Source organism: Barbatula barbatula (assembly GCF_947034865.1).
Source record: "Barbatula barbatula genome assembly, chromosome: 12".
In the NCBI taxonomy this organism is placed as follows: Eukaryota; Metazoa; Chordata; class Actinopteri; order Cypriniformes; family Nemacheilidae; genus Barbatula; species Barbatula barbatula.
Genome location: NC_136775.1, coordinates 7,717,593 through 7,737,772, shown reverse-complemented (window position 1 = coordinate 7,737,772; position 20,180 = coordinate 7,717,593).

Below are 20,180 nucleotides of genomic sequence, written 5' to 3'. Positions count from 1 at the left end.
AAACTGTAAGAAAAACAGAGGTTATCAAATCAAAAAAATTCACTTGCTTACAAGTAAATATGAACTTGTTTTCTTTGCAGTATTTGAGGACTGAAAAAAACACAGAGCATCTATTCTGTTATTTCAACCTGTTCCTCCAGTTGTAATTTTCTGCAAATAAATGCAGACAGACACAATATTTTTATTTGAAATTTGGGGGAAATATTATTTGTGGTTTACAGAATGAAAAGAAAATTTACATTTACCTGTTACTTATTTTTTTCCATTGCTGTATATTTGTGTGTGTGGAATGTGGAATGAGACAACTACAACTAAAAATACTATGATTTTTTTTTGTTTGTTTACTGAACACGTTTATACCGTAGTTTATTATGTATAACCACCTGACACAATTTTCCCAAAATAATCATTGATTATGTGCCCCTACAAACACACACATAAATTACACCCTTTTGATACTGTTAAACTCTTCCACTTGCACTTACACACACTGAGGAGTTTATCTCCTCTGTCGATTTCCTCTGCATATGGTGGTGGCTGTTTATGCATGTACTCTTGTGCTTCACTTTATCAAAGGCCTGTCCTTGGAGCCATGCATTATTTAACAAACCCAATCAGGATTCTACCGCAGGTACCACCACAACCCAAGTGCTGCCTACACACTCACTAAAACATACCTTCCAAGCCCCTTTGTCACTTAGCCGGGCCAAATACGTACTATATTGGTTTTTAAATAGTCCTGTATGCTCCATAAAGACGTCAGACGTAACAAAGCTTTTACTTGAAACATTCACTGTATAATTCATTCACTGTATAATTGATAGCTTTCGGTTAACGAAATAAACGTGTTTAATTTTTCAGCATCGCATACAAATGGAGTTTTATGTATGGCCTGCATGTGGATTCTTAAACGTTAGATGATTAAATGTTTCGTTTGCCAAACGAACACATGATTGCTATGATTATTTTATAAGGCAGGTGCCTGAGTCAAGTGAGGTAACCATCTGCTGTCTCAAGTGCAGTGCTTCCGTTCCCCCTGTCAGAGAGAGACTGGATCGCTCAAGGCATAAAGTAAGGAAGTGCGCAGGTGTGTGCGAACGTGTGCGTGTTTAAGAAAGGCGGCATGAGAGAGAGAACGACAGCTGTAGATAAAAGGTAAGACAGCAAGGGGCTGAATTAAAGTCATGTTTGTGTTCAGCGGATTCATAGCACCACGAAAAGTCTCTATAATAAAGAAAGCATCGAAAAGTTTTTGTTCGTAAGGTCTCAGGCCAATTGTACCATCTGTCCACCTGTTGTTTACTGTTGACTACCAATAGCCTCACTTCTGGTTTTGACACGGTTACAATCACCTTTCTCTGACCCCTTCAGAAACACCTCTTTCACTGGGCTGCTTTCCGGCCGCCTGATGGACGCTGTTTATTCATCCGCACTCTTTTGCTAAGAGAATAGCAATGAGACGATCGCATCTGCTTTACCTTTGCCCTCAACAGTGATGGCTTTGTAAGGTCAAGAACAGAAGCAAGTGTGTGCGTGTGTGTATTCTGTGTGTTTGAAGGTGAATGGCGTACAGAAGGAGCTGTTTAAGTCCGGGAATGACACGTTCTCCTCTACATCTATTTGCTCCACTTTGCCCCTTCCCCCTTTTCCTTTCCCAGTGGCCTTTGCAAACGAAGGCATGAAAATGCAAATAAATACGTGAAGCCAGTCAAGAAGGGCAAGAGAGGGCAAGCCACCAGGACGTGGAGGGTAAACCATACACAACTTGAAAAAGCGAGCATTTCACATTCAGAGGCATGTGTATGTGGAAGCTGACCGACATTGTGCCTTTTTATGCCCCGGAATGCATTGTGGGATTTTGCGTTTGCATGTTTTACAGGTTTATCAGATCTGTAGTAGCTACTCACATGAAGGAGCCACACAGTGACCAATTGGATTTATATGATGGCTATCATTCAGATATGTTGCCTTATCTTAACCTTGTGTTTTTGTTGTGGTTTAATCTAGTTTCGGAGCTTAGCAGGGAATAAGATGAACGCATCGGTCTGGCTCCGTGCAGTGCAGCAGGACCTGTGGATTCCTGTTGTAAAAGGGGCCAGTGGGACGTCTGTAGGATGTATGGAGTACTGCCAGACCAGGCTGTATCATGCTGGGATAATGCTGGCTGGCTTTCCCATGGAACACGAGCCAGTTGGCAAAGAAACCAAATCCTTCCTTTCCTCAACACCAGTTCTGGGTGGGGAAGGGTGAGACCTTTACAGCGGGAGTGGAAGCTCTTAACCAAACATCATTAACCGCAATAAGCTTCATTTACAATTTGCTGTGATCTCCTGATGTCGCCCTTTATCAGTTTTGTGTTTACATGAGTAAGTATGTACATACAGTACCTGTATATATGTATATATACAGTATATGCATGTACGAATATGGGAAGTTGACAAATAAATCAGACCATGTGCCGTATGGTGTGAGAGCAATTTTTTTTTAAACAAAATGTTAATAATATATTATTAATATTTATATTTATAATATAAAATAGCATAAGAAAGATTAATTTTCCTTGTTGCTGTTTTTTTTCAAACGTTTGCTGTCACACCATAGGACACTTACGGTTTATTTGACCCATTTGATCAAAAGGTGTATTTATAAAATATTTGATCATAGCTTAAACTAAACAAAAATAAAATTTTATAAAAAAATTTGTTTAAGAATTCAATCAGTAAGAGCGCAGAATAGATACTTCTTAAATATTCTAAAAGGTATCCTCAAAATATTTTGTTATTTTGTTTTGTTTCGTTATTTACATTTTCTACCATACAGCAGATCTCATAATTTCCCATAGTTACATCTGTGTGAAAAATAAATAAAAATTCTGGCCAAAGTTACATTTGAATCCTTTTCCAAACACATGCACAAACAACATCTGTAGCTTGTTCCACCTCAATGCTCTCAACCCCACCTTTCCTCTCATGCCTATTTGCACACAACAACAAAAATCAATGGCTTTTTTCCTCTTAATCTCCTGATTAATTTATTGCTTTACTGCATGTCTGTGTTTGCGCGCGTCTGCGTGTGTGTGACATACTGCTTTGTGTGTGATACAGATATTATTACACAAACACATTAGTCAGGGGGATGCTGGCATTTGTAAGTATTGATCGATGGGGGTAGGAATACGCCTAGCAGCACATGAGCCGCAAGAGGTAAGTGAAAGCCAGATTCGACAACTCATGGGAACGTTTTATTGAAAGAGGTTACCCAAACAAGCCTCACTATTGCAGTAATATTTGAAAAGCACTCAGTCAGCAACTCTTTTCTTTAGATATTGTAGGGCTCATACGAGTTCCATTTACATTTAGGCAGAAGTTTTTTTTCAAAGGAACTTATCATGGGTTCAGGCTATATGTTTTAACAGCATGTGTGTTGTCTGGGAAATCAAACCCATGACCTTGGTCGAAACAAGAATACAAAAAAATTTATAAAATGTTTGTATATAACAGCAGTTCATGTTCTTACATTATGGCAAATGGTTTATTACAGGGCTAAAGAAAGCATCACAGTTCAAATTGGGGCCAATAAGTTACTAAAAACCATTACCTTAGAATGAGTTATTTCTATCTACTTATACCCTTCTTCATGTTGTCTCTACAGTATCCCAAAACGGACAAACTGCTCTACAAAGTGCATTTTGTAATTACCTTATCTCTCTAGCAAAGAAACATAAACTTGACGACATCTTAGTGCTGTGTCAGCCACCGTAGTGCTTCGAAATGGAGGGTGAGTGGTGGAGTGAGCCGTTGGTTGCAATTCAAAACCTCACCACTAGATGGCCACAATAATTTTATACAGTGGACCTTTAAGAAATGTATTTGGTCCTATTTAAAACTTAACAACATCTGTAAGTGTATCTCTTAGAAGTTCAGTCCAGTCCAGACATCTGCATCTGAGGATGTGTGAATACTTTGGGAAAAAGCTTAAAGTAAGATAAGTTGGACCCAGCATGTGGCATTTTGATATGCAAGGGTAAAACATAATACCCCTGGGCTTATATTACACCTCAGAAGCACCTGGCCTTATGGCAAGGCTTTGATGCTGCCGCACGCACACCGTTTTCAAACAAACATGGCGTTACGTGCATTCCTTGATCCGCCCAACACGCCATAACTCAAAATCTGAGACACGCGTTTCCTTTTTTGCATGTTTTATTTTACTTTTTCATTCAGACGGATAGTGTTTTATTCTATTAAAATTCACTTCATCAGCAGATTTTAAAAATTACGAGTCAGATTAAACAGAAACTTTGACCCAGCTGTCAGGAATTACAAGTTCTCTCTGCAGAAGGAGATAAATGCTTCTCAGTAACAATTTTTTGCCTGGCTCTTAGAATGCAAATCACAGCCTGAGAGCACCAGGTTTGTAATTGTTCATTAGTGGGGTGGATCAAAGTTGATTTTCAATTCCAGTCACCATTCTGTATGTAAATTTATGTTATGGGTGGTGAGCATGCAAATACCATTTAGAATCTGCTTTGGTGGCTTTGTAATTTATGAAGCATGTACAGTGTCATTACGGCAACATTATTACATAACTGGATCATTAGAGGATGTCAGGTCTCAAATTTGTTTAGTATCAGCTCTGCCTGCAAGGTTTCAATAGCGTTCTCATTTGATAAGTGATTTATTTAGGCTTTTGTTCATTTATTGGTTTGATGAGGCCACTTAGAGTTTTGTCTGCGTGAGGTGTAAAAATAAATTGTTGAGTGTAAATTGAGATAGAGAGAGAGAGAGAGAGAGAGAGCAATGTCTTGCATTTGCCTCAGGCAGTGAACTTGCAGAGAGGTTAAAACTGGAGAGATTTAAGAGGTCGATGAGGTCAGTTGTGTTACACCGAAGGTCATGACCCTGACCTTGCTCTCAGACCAGACAGCTCCCAGTTCACCACTCCAGGCAGAGAGCTTCAGAAATGACGATCAATGAGGCAGCGTAGGTAGACTGTGATCCATCAGCTTAACCAGCTTAATGCAACTGCTCTAAAGCAAGACCACGCAGAACCCCCTGGAGATCCACCTTACTTCATTACAGAAGTACAAAAAAAGAAAGAGACATACAATTCAAGTAATTCCCTTTTAATTAATTCACTTCTATATAAATTAGGCTGTTATGATAATGTACGAGATAACATATACATTTTACATTCACATTTTAGCATTCAACAAACGCTTTTATGCAAAGGTGAGGAAAGCAACAAAGCATTTAATCAAAAATATATGAAGAGATGCAAAACCCTCTACATCCGTCAGACGACTTTTTGTTTAAACAAGCATTTTTTTATCAGGCTCATACATTTACTTTCAGCAATACCAGATATTTCGGTCCGAGCAGAATGTGGTATTTAGCAGGTTTTGAAGCAGTTTTGTATACTACGTATACTACGAGCATTCACTCAACATCAAATTCACATTTTTCTGACACGTTAATGTCTGTTTTATATATCAAATTTATATATTTATATATCAAATTTATAAAAATGTCATCATTTACTCACCCTCTTGTTTTTCAATCTTGTATGACTTTCTACTGCAGAAAACAAAAGAAGATATTTACTGGAAAAGTGGTACCCATTCACTTCTATTGTACGGACACAAAACCAGTGCAAGTCAAGGGGTTCGGTTCAGTTCCAACGTTCTTCGAAATGTCGAAATATCTAAAAGGGTGAGTAAGTGATGACAGAATTTATATTTTGGGCTGAATTTAACGTTGTCTCCCCTTAACTATTGATGTCAGACATTTAAAACACTACCATTATTAATGAACAGTAGGCTATTACTACTACTACCACCACCACTGCTAATAATGATAATACTGTATCATGTTATCTGTCAAATAATGTCGACATAAGGCTATTCTTGTGAAAATTATGAATGTAAAAAAATTATATACAAATATTTTCACTGTCAAAAACAAACCTGTCTTACACGATTTTCTCTGAACTGAGCACTGAACTGATCCAGCATTTTCACTTCCGTCCCTGCGTCTGATTTCCCCGCACGTGTCTGTCAGATGGCACAGAGTGATTGAGTCTCTGTGTGCTGAGGCATGTCAGAAATTAGCGCCGCTCGCCAGAAACGCCTGAAGTGCTGTCAGGTGAAATTAGAAAAAATGGAGGCACTCATGCTAGAGACAACTTTACAGTGCGTCGAGAGGGGAGGGCACAGTCGTAGAGGTTTCATTGTAGTCTGTTGGCACAGGGTTGAGAATCTTTTATCGAGTGGCAGGAAGGCTGTGTGAAGATAATGCTTTGACACCGATGGATTAGCAGTGATAATGTGATGATAGTAATTGAGCTGGTAATAATTGTTCAATCGCAAAGCTTATCCCAAGGGCCTAGTGGCAATATTACAATTCATGTCATCGCACAAGTATTTATAAAAGGAGTTACATCATTCAGGGGATTCCGAATAGGTTTTGTTTTGTTCTTTTTTTTTGTTCTAGAGATAATATTTCCACATCACCTTTTTTTATTTCTATTATATTTTACTTTTCTATATGATGACAAACTAAATTGTTTCAAACATGAGTTCCTTAAAATTGCTCTAAATAGAGTAAAGATCGACAACTTTCTTTTCTTCCATCTGATATGAGAAAGGAATAAAGAGAAGGACAAAGAGAAAAGTTGACAGCGACACCTTCTTACTGTCAGGATTTTCTCTCAGATCCAACACGAAACCTCAAGTTGCTGAAAAAAGAAAGCGAGGGAAAGAGAGAATGAAAAAAACAGCTGAGGGTGTAAATAATTCATGCAGACAATATGACTTTTTTATGTAAATTTGGTGCATTAACCCTCTATTAGAATGATGGACGACAGAAATGGGTGATGTTTCCTTGGTAAGAGCTAATGGATGACCATCATAAATTCACTGCACATTTTATTGTGTTGCCAGGGAAATTGTGCCTGCAGGCAATGTTGTTTACTTTTATGTAGAAAAAAATCTCGCCTGTCTTCAAAAGGGAGAGAGAAGAGGGAATAATAGGCCGACGGCCAGTGCCTTGTTCTGCACCTCTAACCATATTTGGAGTGAACCGTCCATCTGTGTTCTGCCTTCAACTCTTCCTCATCATCATCCTCCTCCCCATGATGATGTCATCCCCAGTATAACAACTCAGATTAGCCATATTTATTCTCTCTGTCTCACTCTCTCTATGTTTTCTTACATTCCTCTATCGGTCATTTTATATCTGCAACTGTATCAAACCGTATCAAAGTAATTAAAGATGCAGTAAGCTATGTGAGCCATTCTGGAACTGACACACCCCTTTGTCCAAAAACAATGCCGTACAAAGATGCTTTTGAACTGGCTAATGTCAGATATGTTTAAGGGGAACAGCAGCAGGATATCTCAGTGCTTTCACAGCTGTCAAAATCAATATAGCATTCCTGAACAAGAAACTAATTGACATGATATAAACGGTCTCATTGGGCGTACATGCCTGGCCCAATGTTAACTTAAGGTTTGTTTGGTTATTGGTCTGGCTAGTAATCTAACAGTTTATTTTATGTTTAACTTATGGAAATGTATTTTGTAATAATTTTTTGTATGCAATTATATTAAAACTACTCAAGTTCTTTGCTAAAGGAAGTTAGGTTTGGACTGCATAACGTTGTTTATGATGTTCCCAGTGAAGCTGACTATAGGATGAGGATGATGATATGGTGCTCAACTACAATCCCAACTTTCTGCGTTTGACAGAACATAACAGTGATTTCTGAAGATTATACTGAATGATTCTTGGTAATTGTGACCATTGCAACAAACAGCCACTACAGAACTTCTGGTGAGAGACCAGGTGAGAGAAACATTTTTTCATTATTATTCTTCACTGCTCAGTGTAGGTCATGCTGAAATATGCAAATCTGCATCAGACCATTTTTGTCTTTTCCTGAGTGCTTTCTGTGAAGAACCACTTGTCTTACTTTCTCTAATGAGCTCTGAGCTTTGTCGGGAAACCACTGTGCAATCTGTGATGGGGAGTCTGTGTTTCTCTAAGTATGAGAACAACAGAGAGAGAGAGAGAGAGAGAGAGAGAGAGAGAGAGAGAGCACAGAGGTGAAGCAGATGGTTGGGAGCAGCTGTTTGACAAAAAGCAGGCTGGTGAAGCACCTCTGGATGCAGCCGAGCATCAGTGGCACATCTGGGTTTTGGTCACACCACAGTCTTTAATGAAAAACTGAGATACACAATTTATATCTAAAGTTCCCAATTACACATCTGTAGGACAAAGTTACACAGTAAAGCACAGCAACACTGTGACTCCAGTGTTTCTAAGAACTGTTATCCATCATCCACTGCACCTTGCGACCAGAGCTCTTTTGGTTTCAGACTGATATTTTGAAATATCCTGTGTGGTTTGGTGCCCTGGCCTTTTTTCCCTGCAAATAGGTTGACTAAATGGTGGAGGCAGAAGCCGTGCACGTTGCCCTGGATGAGGGGGTCTGCTAAACATATAGATGATAATTACCAGCACAGCTGTCTGGTGCCATGTGTTGTAATAGGTCTCGCCTCAATGCTTGGTCCTCAGAGAATCCTCACCATGCGTTCCTAATTTCTCAATTTGTCCACGGCTTTCTGCTCCGTTTTACTCCAGTCAACCTTGCCCTTACCCTTTATATGTGGTGCATCTAGGCCACAATGCTCTTTCTTTCCTGTTATCCTTGGAGTGTCTTTGATTTACACCACAGAACGTACTGTTGGCTTCAAGGAAGTGAGGTATTTCATAAAAATCAGTCTGACCTTTGTTTATGTGATCATTTGAACATACTGTACTCCCACTGGGTCTCACTTATTTTGAGTATGCAATGTACACACAAACACCCCTGTTGAATAAGTCATTTGTTTTGTTTAAGACTAGGGCGCTTGTCTCCAGGTGTTTGGCATTGTGTGTTTGTCTATCTCAGTCTGTGCCTTTCGAGGCTCTGGCGGTCTCAGAGGGGCTGGGCCCAGGGGTCTGTCTCCTGTTCCTGGGGAAACCGAACAGTCTGGCAAGATGCCATTTGGCTACATCTTGACCACTTCAGGCATGTATGCGGCAAAGTTATGCCACGAGAGAGTTCAGGTGTGCCCAAGAGAGCTATATAGTGGAATTTACATCCTGTGTTTACTCGCCCTGTAGCTTTCCGACAGCTCATACGCTGATATATGCCTTTTGTCATTTTGAGTATTTCATTTGGACTAATTATCCAGTCCAGTTAGATGCGTGATGTGTTGTGTTGAAATTACTGTCTCTCTCTTTTGATCTTTTATTATACTGATCATATTATAAAAAGTATTTAGAATTCAAGGTATTTCAATGCAGTAATACTTACAAGTACTTACAAATGGAATATCTGTTAACAGTCTCCGAATCTATTGAATACTAACAAACTATCATCAAACTTGTTGTAACACTTTTAATATTGACTTAATAGCACGTCATGTTGTGACACCAAAATCGTGTTAAAATATTATTATGGCTTTTCAGCAAAATGAAAAAATCAATATACATTTCTTATTCTCCAGCATAAAATTTAATGGAAAATGTTTTTGCTTATCAATTAAATTAATAAAATCTAAAAAGACATGATACTTTTGAAAAATCTGCCTAGTTTTAGTTTTTTTATAAATGTGTTCTGACCCAAAACCTTATACGAACTGGTAGAAAGTCCTTGTTGGTCTGCCATCTATAAGCAGTTCTGCAAAAAAATTATTTTGTATCACTGTATTTACAGTTACACAGCATGTACTATAAAGTCTGCAATTAAGAAAGTACTTAATCTAAAAATGCTGCTCTCGCCAGCACGCTCGCTTGCCTCTGTCAAACATTTTTCAGCATGAGTGGTGTTTAATGCCCAGCGATTCTAATATTAATCATTTTACTATTAATTAAACCGGTTAAGTGCTAGTTGCGCTTTTATTAGTGGTGCCATTTGGACGTTGAATTGACACTCCTAATGGGGCTGCACTTTAAAAAAAGAGGCATAATTGGGTTTGGCAATTACATTTACTCAGACGGCCAGTTGCCCGTCCTTCTTCCATCTATAATTCATCTAATTACAGATATTGTGGTGCAAGTCACTCTCAATTTAGGAGACAAACATGATTATTTAATATTAATAATGTGCCAAACATATGCATTTTCTCTCTCCCAGCGTTGCGTCCTTCAATTTTTAATGATTTCTTAACACACCGGGTGAGAGCGATTCCAAATAAAACAACAAAAGAGGCCTCTTGCATGTGACCTTTCAGGGCTCTTAGCAACACATCAGCCAACAGTCAAGACAAAAGCTCAGTATTAACAGATGGCATTGCCTGCTTTATTAATGAATGCTTGAAGTTAAAAGCGTGCTACGTGATTGGGATTGAGGGTCTGGATGTTCTGTGTTTGATTCTGTGTTTTAAACCTGGGCAGAGTCCTGGAAGCTGAAGAGATGCTAAGTGTATACAGCCCGTAGATTATGTGGGGCAGTAAAACATAGACAGACTCCCCCGAAAACACGGGAGGTAAATGAAGTCCCGGGGGCATTACGTTCTCCGGCTCCACTGATACGTTTGTTTATTCTGGTCTGACACAGAGCCTGTTATGGCCCACACGTGTGAGGAGCGAGTGAGAGAGATAAAGAAAGGCTAAAGAAAACAAATGAGAAAGTGGTTTGTGTTTTTTTGTGACAATTGAAAATCTACAGTGAAAATTAAAAAGATTTAAAATGACTGGTATAGTGATAGTGAATGAAAGGTTAAACTATTTATCTCTTTCTTTCTTTCTTTCTTTCTTTCTGTATCCCTGCTTGTGTTGTTCTAAACCCACGTCTGCTTGTTTTTTTACTCTAAAAAAACAGCAGAGATAAACCCAGCAGAGCGGCAACTATGTTATGAAATAAGATACTGTAATTGCAGGGTGTCTGGTGAAGAAATTCTGACTATACACCATGTTTGTAAGACATACTGTACACAGTTACTTTCACAATTTAAAAATGTATTAAAAATATTTTATAAAAGATACGTAACATTATTGTTATAATTTAAATGTTGTTCAGTTTATTATAAAGTAATTTTGTTAATTGAAGTTTGTGTATGTTTACATTCTGTTATATCAAAACAATCGCAGTCGAGATGGATATAAAAAACCTCAAAAAAGTGCATGTACTCAATAGTTCTGTGTGCTGTTATTTAAGAAAGATACTGAAGAAATCTATTACTGGGCCTTTTAGTTCAATCGCTCATAATACCCTGACTTTTCTCTCTTATGTCAAGGTGGCAGTCAGAGCTCCCAGTCGCACACTTCAGTAGTGTATCCGTGGCTGCAGGGCAGGACAAAACGTACAACACCTAAAATTAGTCTCTCCGGGAAGACGAGTTAAGGTTCGTTTCTACCTTTACCTGGTGGGTGGTTCCAGCCCGGGTTTCCAGACTGAAGGGCTGTCACTCCAAGTATGCATGTCATTGAGGGAAGACGTTAATTGCCTTCGTAGGGTTGCAGCGACGCATGCTCAGGTGTGTGCAGTTCGACCGCAGCTGCGCAAATGAGATTTGGGAGCTTCACCGACGGTGTCTCCTTGCAGGAGATAATTGACCTGCAGGGTCTGTCTCAGAGCTGCCCACCCCCTCTCCTCTGCAGTCCTTGACAGTCTGGGACCCTCTGATTGGTTGGTAGTCAGCATTAAATGGCAGCCCTCTGACCCAAACCCCCAATCCCCCATCCCTCCTCTTCCTGAGCTCCTTCACAAGGACATACAGAAGCTGAGGTGGCCAAACTAGTGGTGTTCTCTTTTCCTGCTTGGCCCCCACATCTATTACACGCACACATACACTTGTATTCAGACTGCTTAGTCATTTTTTTTGTCTAAGCAGTCTGAAGACTTAATTTGCTGAGAACATCTTGTTTCAGCCTGTGTCCAGCTACAGCAGGTACTGATGTTCACACTTTGTTGTCGGTTTAACACGGTGTTTGATTAATAAAATGCAGCCTGTTTTAAAATTGTGTGTAATTTCTGTTCCACTAGCGGCAGCAAAGAGAATTGCACAAGCATGCTAGTCAATGACAGTTTTTAAAACAGTCCCAAAAAGCATCTCCCCATTTTTTCAAACGGTTTAACAGGTACCACCTTTTGGGTCCCTCAAACATCACTGAAAAAACACTGTGCAGACTGGGACAGGAATCACTAGCCTTAGCCTATTTCAACATTAAAACTTTAAAAATCTTCACTTAATCTTTATTTCAATTTTCTTCATTTTATTACGCATACCTAAGTAAAGTTTAGGTATAGCTGTATACTTGTAAGTGCTTTATTTCATTAGGCTACTACTATAAGGCTATTGGCCCACTTTTTAGTATAGATAAAAGTATACTTTTAGGGCATATACAGAACTTTAAGGGCAACAGTATTGAAAACTTTAAGTACATAACTAGTTTTGTTTAGCTGTTCAATAGTTGTAAAATATTTTTGATTTATGAAAGTACACTCTTGTGTACAAGTACACTTGTACACAATACAACTATATGTAAACTACGGTACTACCAGTCAAACGCTTTTGGACACTTGAATGAAATGTTTCTCATTGTCTTAAAAAGGTTTTCATCTAATGTCTGAAATTATAGACCATTAACTTTTTATTTAATAAGAAATTACTTGGAAATGGATGACTTTGACTAAATAAGGAAAAAAGAGCAGTCAGCACAGGATAGATGGGAACTCATTACATTTTTTTTGAAGAGCATTTCTGCAAATTTTAGACAAAATGTGACTACACTGTTACATGTTTCATTTGATCCCAAAACAAATGTTGTAACTACAAAAACTTGAAGTGTGTGGAAAAAACTTGGTAATTTTGCTACTCATTAAACTAAAAGCTGTCATAAAAATACCACAAAAGCATGCACATCAGCTTGAAATGGGTACTCGACCAAACAAATCATGTAAAAAATATACATGAAAAGTTGGCACACCAAAGCTCCAAACAAAAAAAAGTACTTTCACGAAATGTGTAACATTTCGACAAGACAGGCTCTTCATCATATGTTTCACATTTCATGAATTTTTATTTTAAAAGGTTTTGATATTTTTGGAGCTTCGGTATGTAATTTTTCTTAACAACTCAACTAGAAGTATGTCTTCATTAAAAGTGCAAGTGTAAATTTAAGTATATTTCTAAGAAATATTATTATTATTAAAAATAATTTAATACTTAAATTAGTATACTAATCAATTTGTACTTTTTTTGTAGTAATCAATCATTTTTTCATGTACAGTATTTATAAAGAGACATAAACAAAATTTTGTTATTTTTGATCTCGTAACTTTAGTAACGTCAGAGACATAAATATTCGTATTCCAGTGGTGCATCAGAATGAGTTTTGACCCAGAAGTGACTCTCAGAATGCCGCAACAAAACTGAACACCGCCTGGTTGTGGTAGGTGGAAGTTGGAACCCCAGAGAAAAGCACAACAGTAGGAGGTTAGAGCCGCACGGTTCAGCATGCATCCTTAAAGTACAAATTGATTACATGTATGTATATTCCTGTTGGGCTCTCCCAGCACAGCATTCAAGTGCGCTGTTTGTGCGGGTATGGTGCAACTAGATCAGTCTCTGTCGTAGAGACGCAGCTCGTAGAGGAGGGGGAGCGCTTAACGGGTTTCATGGTTAATTCTGTGTCAGTTAGTTGACTGCTACCTTCCCTCCAGCTAAAAGTGCACAGTAAAACACAAGCCCCCAAAAAAACACTCTGGCTTTGACAGCCTAGCAGTTCAATCATTTATCTGTAGGCCCCGGGCCATGAATCAGTGTCAACAAACATTCCATTGAAATCATATCAAGCCTTCTCTGTTCTGCAGTTCCTTTCTTTCTGGCTCTCCAGCATTTCTTTCTTTCCTCTCCTGCTGTCTCCTGTTCCTAATTTTTCTCTTTTCATCCCTACAAGGCCTTTGCGTGATGGAACTGTATGTATTTTTGTTCAACATGGCCAACATTACCGGCTCTATTGAGGGTGTACAGGGCGTTGATTCGTTCATCCCATTTGGGTCTTGGGGTCGATTTCAGCCTGGACCACATGTTAATGCTCACATTACATCATCAGCTAGAGATTTTGCAGTTGTAGACACATTTGCGGAAATGCCTTCGATACTGAAGTTATAGAATTTTATTTGTGATTCAATCTTTACAAGCAATGGAAATCTAAAGTAGAGTATAGATTCCGTCTACGAACACCTCATTGCATCTTTCTGCATCTCTTTGTTAATTTATCCACCAGTTTCGTCTGCCATTTTGCTGATTTCTGGTGGGTGAAGTGGATACAAAACCATGTTTTTTTGGCACTTCCAGGGCTTGCATCAACAAATGTTGCCGCTGATCAGAGGAATACGATTGTTCCTGTAAGCTTCCCCATATGTATCCTCAGATCTCCTCGAGACTCAAGAGACTGGCAGGCCACTCGAGTAAAAAAGTGAGGGAAACACAGATACAGAAGCTTAATTATTAAAAACACCCTAAACTGATCCCTCCCATTTTTTTCACATGAAGAAGGGAGCGTATCCTCCCAGGACTTTTGGTTTTGGGGCTCGGCTCTCTTTTACTGTTTATGTTTACACCCCCTCAGGTGGTGGAGGCAATTCGGTGCTTTGTGGATCCGACATATCAATTTTTCTCCACCGCCTGCATGGGCCGCCTTAACTCTGTGGGGATTGCCACGAAGCTCAATAACTTTGATCAGGCAAAGTCAGAGTTTTGATGGGCAGCATCTCCCATCAAGCTCAATTCTCAGTGCTTGTGTATCTTCTGCCCTCGGAGGGAAGTCGTCAAAACAAACTTGGCTTCACAAAACGGAAGATGAAATGGATACTAAGTGCATTGGGCTTTTAGTTCCTTTAGTTCTTCGGAAGAAAGCAAGAAAGCTGCAGAGTGCTTGTACCCTGTCTTAATAGTTCTTCTCCCTCTTTCTTTTTCTACCTCGATCTTTATCTCAGTTGCCCATCCCACCCACTCAGTCTTTTAGCATCTGCAATATGGCCTGCAATGCCTGGTAGATATAAAAGCTATTGTCCGGTTGCTTTCAGGTAAAGGCGAAGCTTCAAAGTAAGTCTGGGCATAGAGCGATGCAGGGGAATTATCTTACCCCTCCCTCCTGCATTGAGACGCTGTCTCGAAGACAGTCACTTGTGCTAGTTCTCCTGCTCTCTGTACCTGCTGCAATAATGCAGTACTTTCTGCTTATCCTGATGCTCTGAGAACAGAACAGCATGTTGTTAAAGCTCCGTGAGGATGAGCTTTTATGGGAAATCTGTTTACTGACAGTTCAGTGATTTGCTGTAGCATATAATAAAAGTGCACATCTTTCAGTATTATTCAACGCAATCTAAAAAGATAAATTCTAAAACGTATAAAAATACGATGTAACAGTTCTCAGATTTTTTACTGTTTATAATTATTAGACATTTGTCTTAACAGTATATTGAAAACATTGAGAAATACATGTACATCTTATGTTAAACATCACTGAAAATATGTTGCTGTGTCACGGATGAACAGTGAAATTCATTTTTGTTTTATAATTTTTTTATTTGGACTGTTTTTGAAAGCTGTTTTAGTCTATTTGACACTCCAGAGCACACTTGAAAATACTGTGTGAACCTTAAGGAATTTCAGTTACTTTGTGACTTTGTGTTTGACCTGTGGCTTTGTCTTTACAAAGAAACGTGTCATTTTTATACACAAAGCACCAAAGCAAAAATGTAGACGGAGACCATTAAACAAAACTGTTAGAAAGTTTAAGGTGGGTCATTAATTAACAGGGAACTCTGTGCCTGTGCCAACTGGCAGAGAAATGCTAACAAGTTTCTGGTCCAAGTTGGAATAATGCCCACACAATCCAGCAGGAAATTAAACTCACCACTGGATCATTTATTTAAAATGTAGTTTATATATAATTTTGTATCATTAATTTGTTGATAAACAGAACTTTTTTTTGAGTGTCACGTGAAATTCATGTAGCCTTCAGATAATGTTCTCTTTAAATGCTTTATTTATTTCATTTTTGTATTCATTAAATGACTTTAAATGGGATAAAAGTTTACCTCAGTTGGTCTTTTTAGGGGTCAGGTCCATGCGTTACTAGTAACTTCCAGGAACTATTGAGAGGTTTCAAGAACCGGCATTGCTGTGAAAACACCGTTCCAATGGAGTCAATGGAGTTGGTGCAACTCTCTCTAAGGTAATAAAACATAACTCTTCAGTATGTAAGGTCTTTATACACCTCTGAAGACAATCATATTATATAAGATCTATATATTACACACTGGATCTTTAAGTAGTAATTTATTTCATAATAAAATATAATCATTTATTAAATAGTTATCCAGGCAGCAAATGGTATTAACTGAATTTAACGTTTGTATTGACACTTGTATTGAACCTCGTATTGCTTTTTGTGTGCAAACAAATCAGAGTTTGTAAAAAGGTAACAGATTGCTCTCAGGCCAAACATTCAATTACCAAAAGGGTATTTATGTCCATGTCTGATTGGAATGTGGTGGAAACAAGCACAAAAGGTCCAGCATGGGACAACTCCAAGTCTCTGCCACTCATTCTGTCACACTGGAAGCCCTCCAAGGTTATTTCATCGATAGTCACCGCGCCTTCCAATTCCCTCGACCCCGACAGCACACCAATATACTCTCCATCTCTCACTTTCTCCCTCACACAATCATGATAAAGTAAACCCCCTAATTCTGTATTACTTAGATTTATGTGTTTGTTTTCTCAAAACAATTAAATCACTTCTCAGATTACTGGTGTGGAGAAAATATAATTAATTTATGTCCTACTGTTCCACTTGTACTCACTGTATTCCTGCTCATAGTGTTTGTGATCAATTGATCTACATGAAATGCTTTTTTACAGGCTGCATATGCCGTTAGTTGGATGTTTTCATATACACATATAAAAAATATTAATTTGTAGATATATATTTATGATGTCACATGGGTATGAACATTAGGGAAAGTTGACATTATACTTTCAGATTTTACTCTCTCATTAACTGTAGTTGGACTTCCTAAAGGTTTCATGAACGGCTTATTAAATATGGCCACTAGGACCTGATTTCAAACCAAATGGATCATAATGAGAAAGACGTTAGAAATGCTGGATAATCTAGATATATATATGTACATTTTACTTTATTTCAGGTTGTTGCACACCAATTTTTTTTAAGTAAACTTTACTTTTATGACATAGAAAATAGGTCAATCCTATTAGTTGATTTCTTATGGAAGTCTGAGATAACATTTCCCTTTAAAAGACACACACTGTCTCTACCTACTTTTTCGCGGCTCCCCATAATGAGGCAGCATGAAAAATAATAATACATAATACCAGATAATAAGGTCCAGGTTTTATTAGGTTAGAAGATAAAGCAGAGGCGTTATGTACCTCTTTGGATGTCTGTCAGAACATCAACAACAGGGTCTATGGGTGATCAGTCAAGTAATTATACGGCAATGGTGATGCACTTTTAATTTCATCACTTGATCCGCTGTATTAAAACCCATTCGTCATAAAGAGACCAGTGGGTTGCTGGAGAGATTGGCCCACAGAAGAGAGGCTGGGCTTGAGATGGAGGGTGTATCGCCAGTGCCCGTGGATTGAGTCTCTGGAAGGTTTGTGATATTCAAGAGATTGATGAGTTTACGCAACTGTTAGCACAAATCCCCTCCAAACCACATCAGCCCAGCCATCAGACCCATTTATTACTGTCTGAGGAGGTCATGGAAGTTGGAGGAAACATCGTCCCATTTTCCGCCTAACAGTTCTGGGATAGTAGAGGAGAAGAATGTAAGACCTCATGCCACTGAGCTGGGTAATGATCAGTCACATTGATCTAAAATCTAACTGCAGTGAATTTGTCCAGTGTATTGTATTGTTGTTAATTGCCGAGCTAATGAGATTACTACAGGCTGCCTTATTTCAGTTTTTATTGGTCCAAAGAACTAGAAGGCATTGTTTGTTGTGCTGTGTTTTTTTATCACAAGGGATTCTTAAAGAGGGCTCACAAGCGCTAGTCACTTTTTAGATAGGGCCGATAGCTTAGTCTTGCCACACAGTTTTTGAAGTGTCATCAAAGTATGAATCCTCCTACGCTGGTTTCCTCTGAACTCTATCTGTCTTCCACGCTGAAATCCCACCAACTCTCCTTCAATCAAAGCAAATTAAATGATTCATTTTTTCATCCCGCCTACCAAAAGATGTTGAAGCATAAAAAAGAAAAGAAAGGCATGAACGGGATCGTTTTTTCAATCTTCTCCCATTCGCGTTTTTACATAGTACATGTGTACGACCAAAGATGGAAACGAAACAGGGTGGGGGTTGGAATAAGGGGGAAAAAATAAGGGAGAATAAAATGAAGTGTGACAACATATGAATTTCAAATTTGCCGAGAGACATCAAAGTGTGCCATCCTGGGCGCCTTCGACAAGGACGCACACTGATTTTTAATCCGGTCGCCCGATTGTATCGCCACCTTAACGACGAGCTGAGCGGGGCCCTGCCAAACAGAGTGGCATCGGGCAGAGGGAGATAGAGAGAGCGAGAGATCAGAGAGTAAAGAAGAGGAGATTGAGGAGGAGGAAGGCGAGAAGAAAGGGGAAGCTTTTCCAAACACAGGCGGTCGAGCCCTTTGTTGTCATCTCGATCAGAGGGGCCCTTTCATCAGAGCGGGAACCGTTTCCACTCCTCTCGCTTTTGGTAAGGGGAATTGGAGTGTGTGCACGTGCAAGCTTTTGGTGATGGTGGGTGCCCCTCGAACATCACCATCCAAGGACTTCTGCCTCTGATCAAACTTCACTCACAGTTTAGATATGACTGTTGGTGTGTTGAAATAACGCTTACATTTCTGCATGCACCTCTGATGAATTATTGCATGATCGAGAATTAAAATTTTATTCGCAGTTAATTCTTTTGATTGTAGAATGGCTGATTTAAGAGTTTTTTCTTCAGCAGCACACAAAAGAAGATATTTTGAGGTAATTGGTGGTAGCTGGTGGTAACAGAAAAGTGCCATCACCCATTCACTTGTATGGACACAAAACTAATGCAAGTGAATGGGTGCCAGTTAACAACATTTTACAAAAAAAAGCTTCTTTTGTGTTCTGCGATAGAAAGTCAAACAGGTTTGAAATTACATAGTGAGTAAATGATGACAGAATATTTTTTTCTGGGTGAACTGCTCAGATCCAAGCACTCGCCCGCTGGTCAAAAACGTACATCAGGTCAGACAGCTATCCCTCATCAGAGAAGCCCACCGGACCCTCATCACTCAAATCATCTAGCCCTTGCTCTGCCAGAGCAGACACGAACCCACGCCCTACCGCTGTAGACACCAGCCCACGCTCTTTATGCACAAATACACTTGCTCGCTCGCTCACTTGTCCTTGTGAAAGTTAAGTGTGCTTAATTGTATTTAATGTGTACTTTCAGTCTCAAAAGTCCTCCATTGTATTCAACAATATTCAAACCCTCCCACTTACAAAAACTCAAAATTTCTACCCAATAAATTATTTTAGAGCTTAACATTAACTAGAATTTTTTTATTTATTTATCATAAAATGGCCAAATAATAAGAAATATCTTAAATGTTTCCACTCCTCTCGCTTTTGGTAAGGGGAATTGGAGTGTGTGCACGTGCAAGCAGAATAACATCTGAACAATGTTATTCTGAGCCCCCTTCGGAAGTCAGCTGGGACCCCTTTGTGGGCCACAGACACACATTTGGGACAGTTTTCTATCAATCCTAACTAAGAATTTGACATAAAACAAAACATTTTTACCGTTTTATTTGATTGTTTTTCGAAAAATGTATTTAGTCAGAATTACATAATATAATGAGGCTGGAAATCAATCACATTGAAGTATGAGGAGGAATACAAATCATTTTCATAAACAAAACATTACAAAAACATAAAAAATCTAATAATAACAACATTTAAAAATTCAAACAATTTAATAATAATGCATCTCTCTCTGAGAGAGAGAGAGTTTGCTTTTTCATTTATTTAACTGCAGTACAACCTCTGTTAGTTACATTTTGGAATATAACACATGTGTACTACTTGTTTACAGTCCAGCTGAAAATGCTTTGGCAATACAAATGTACAATTTT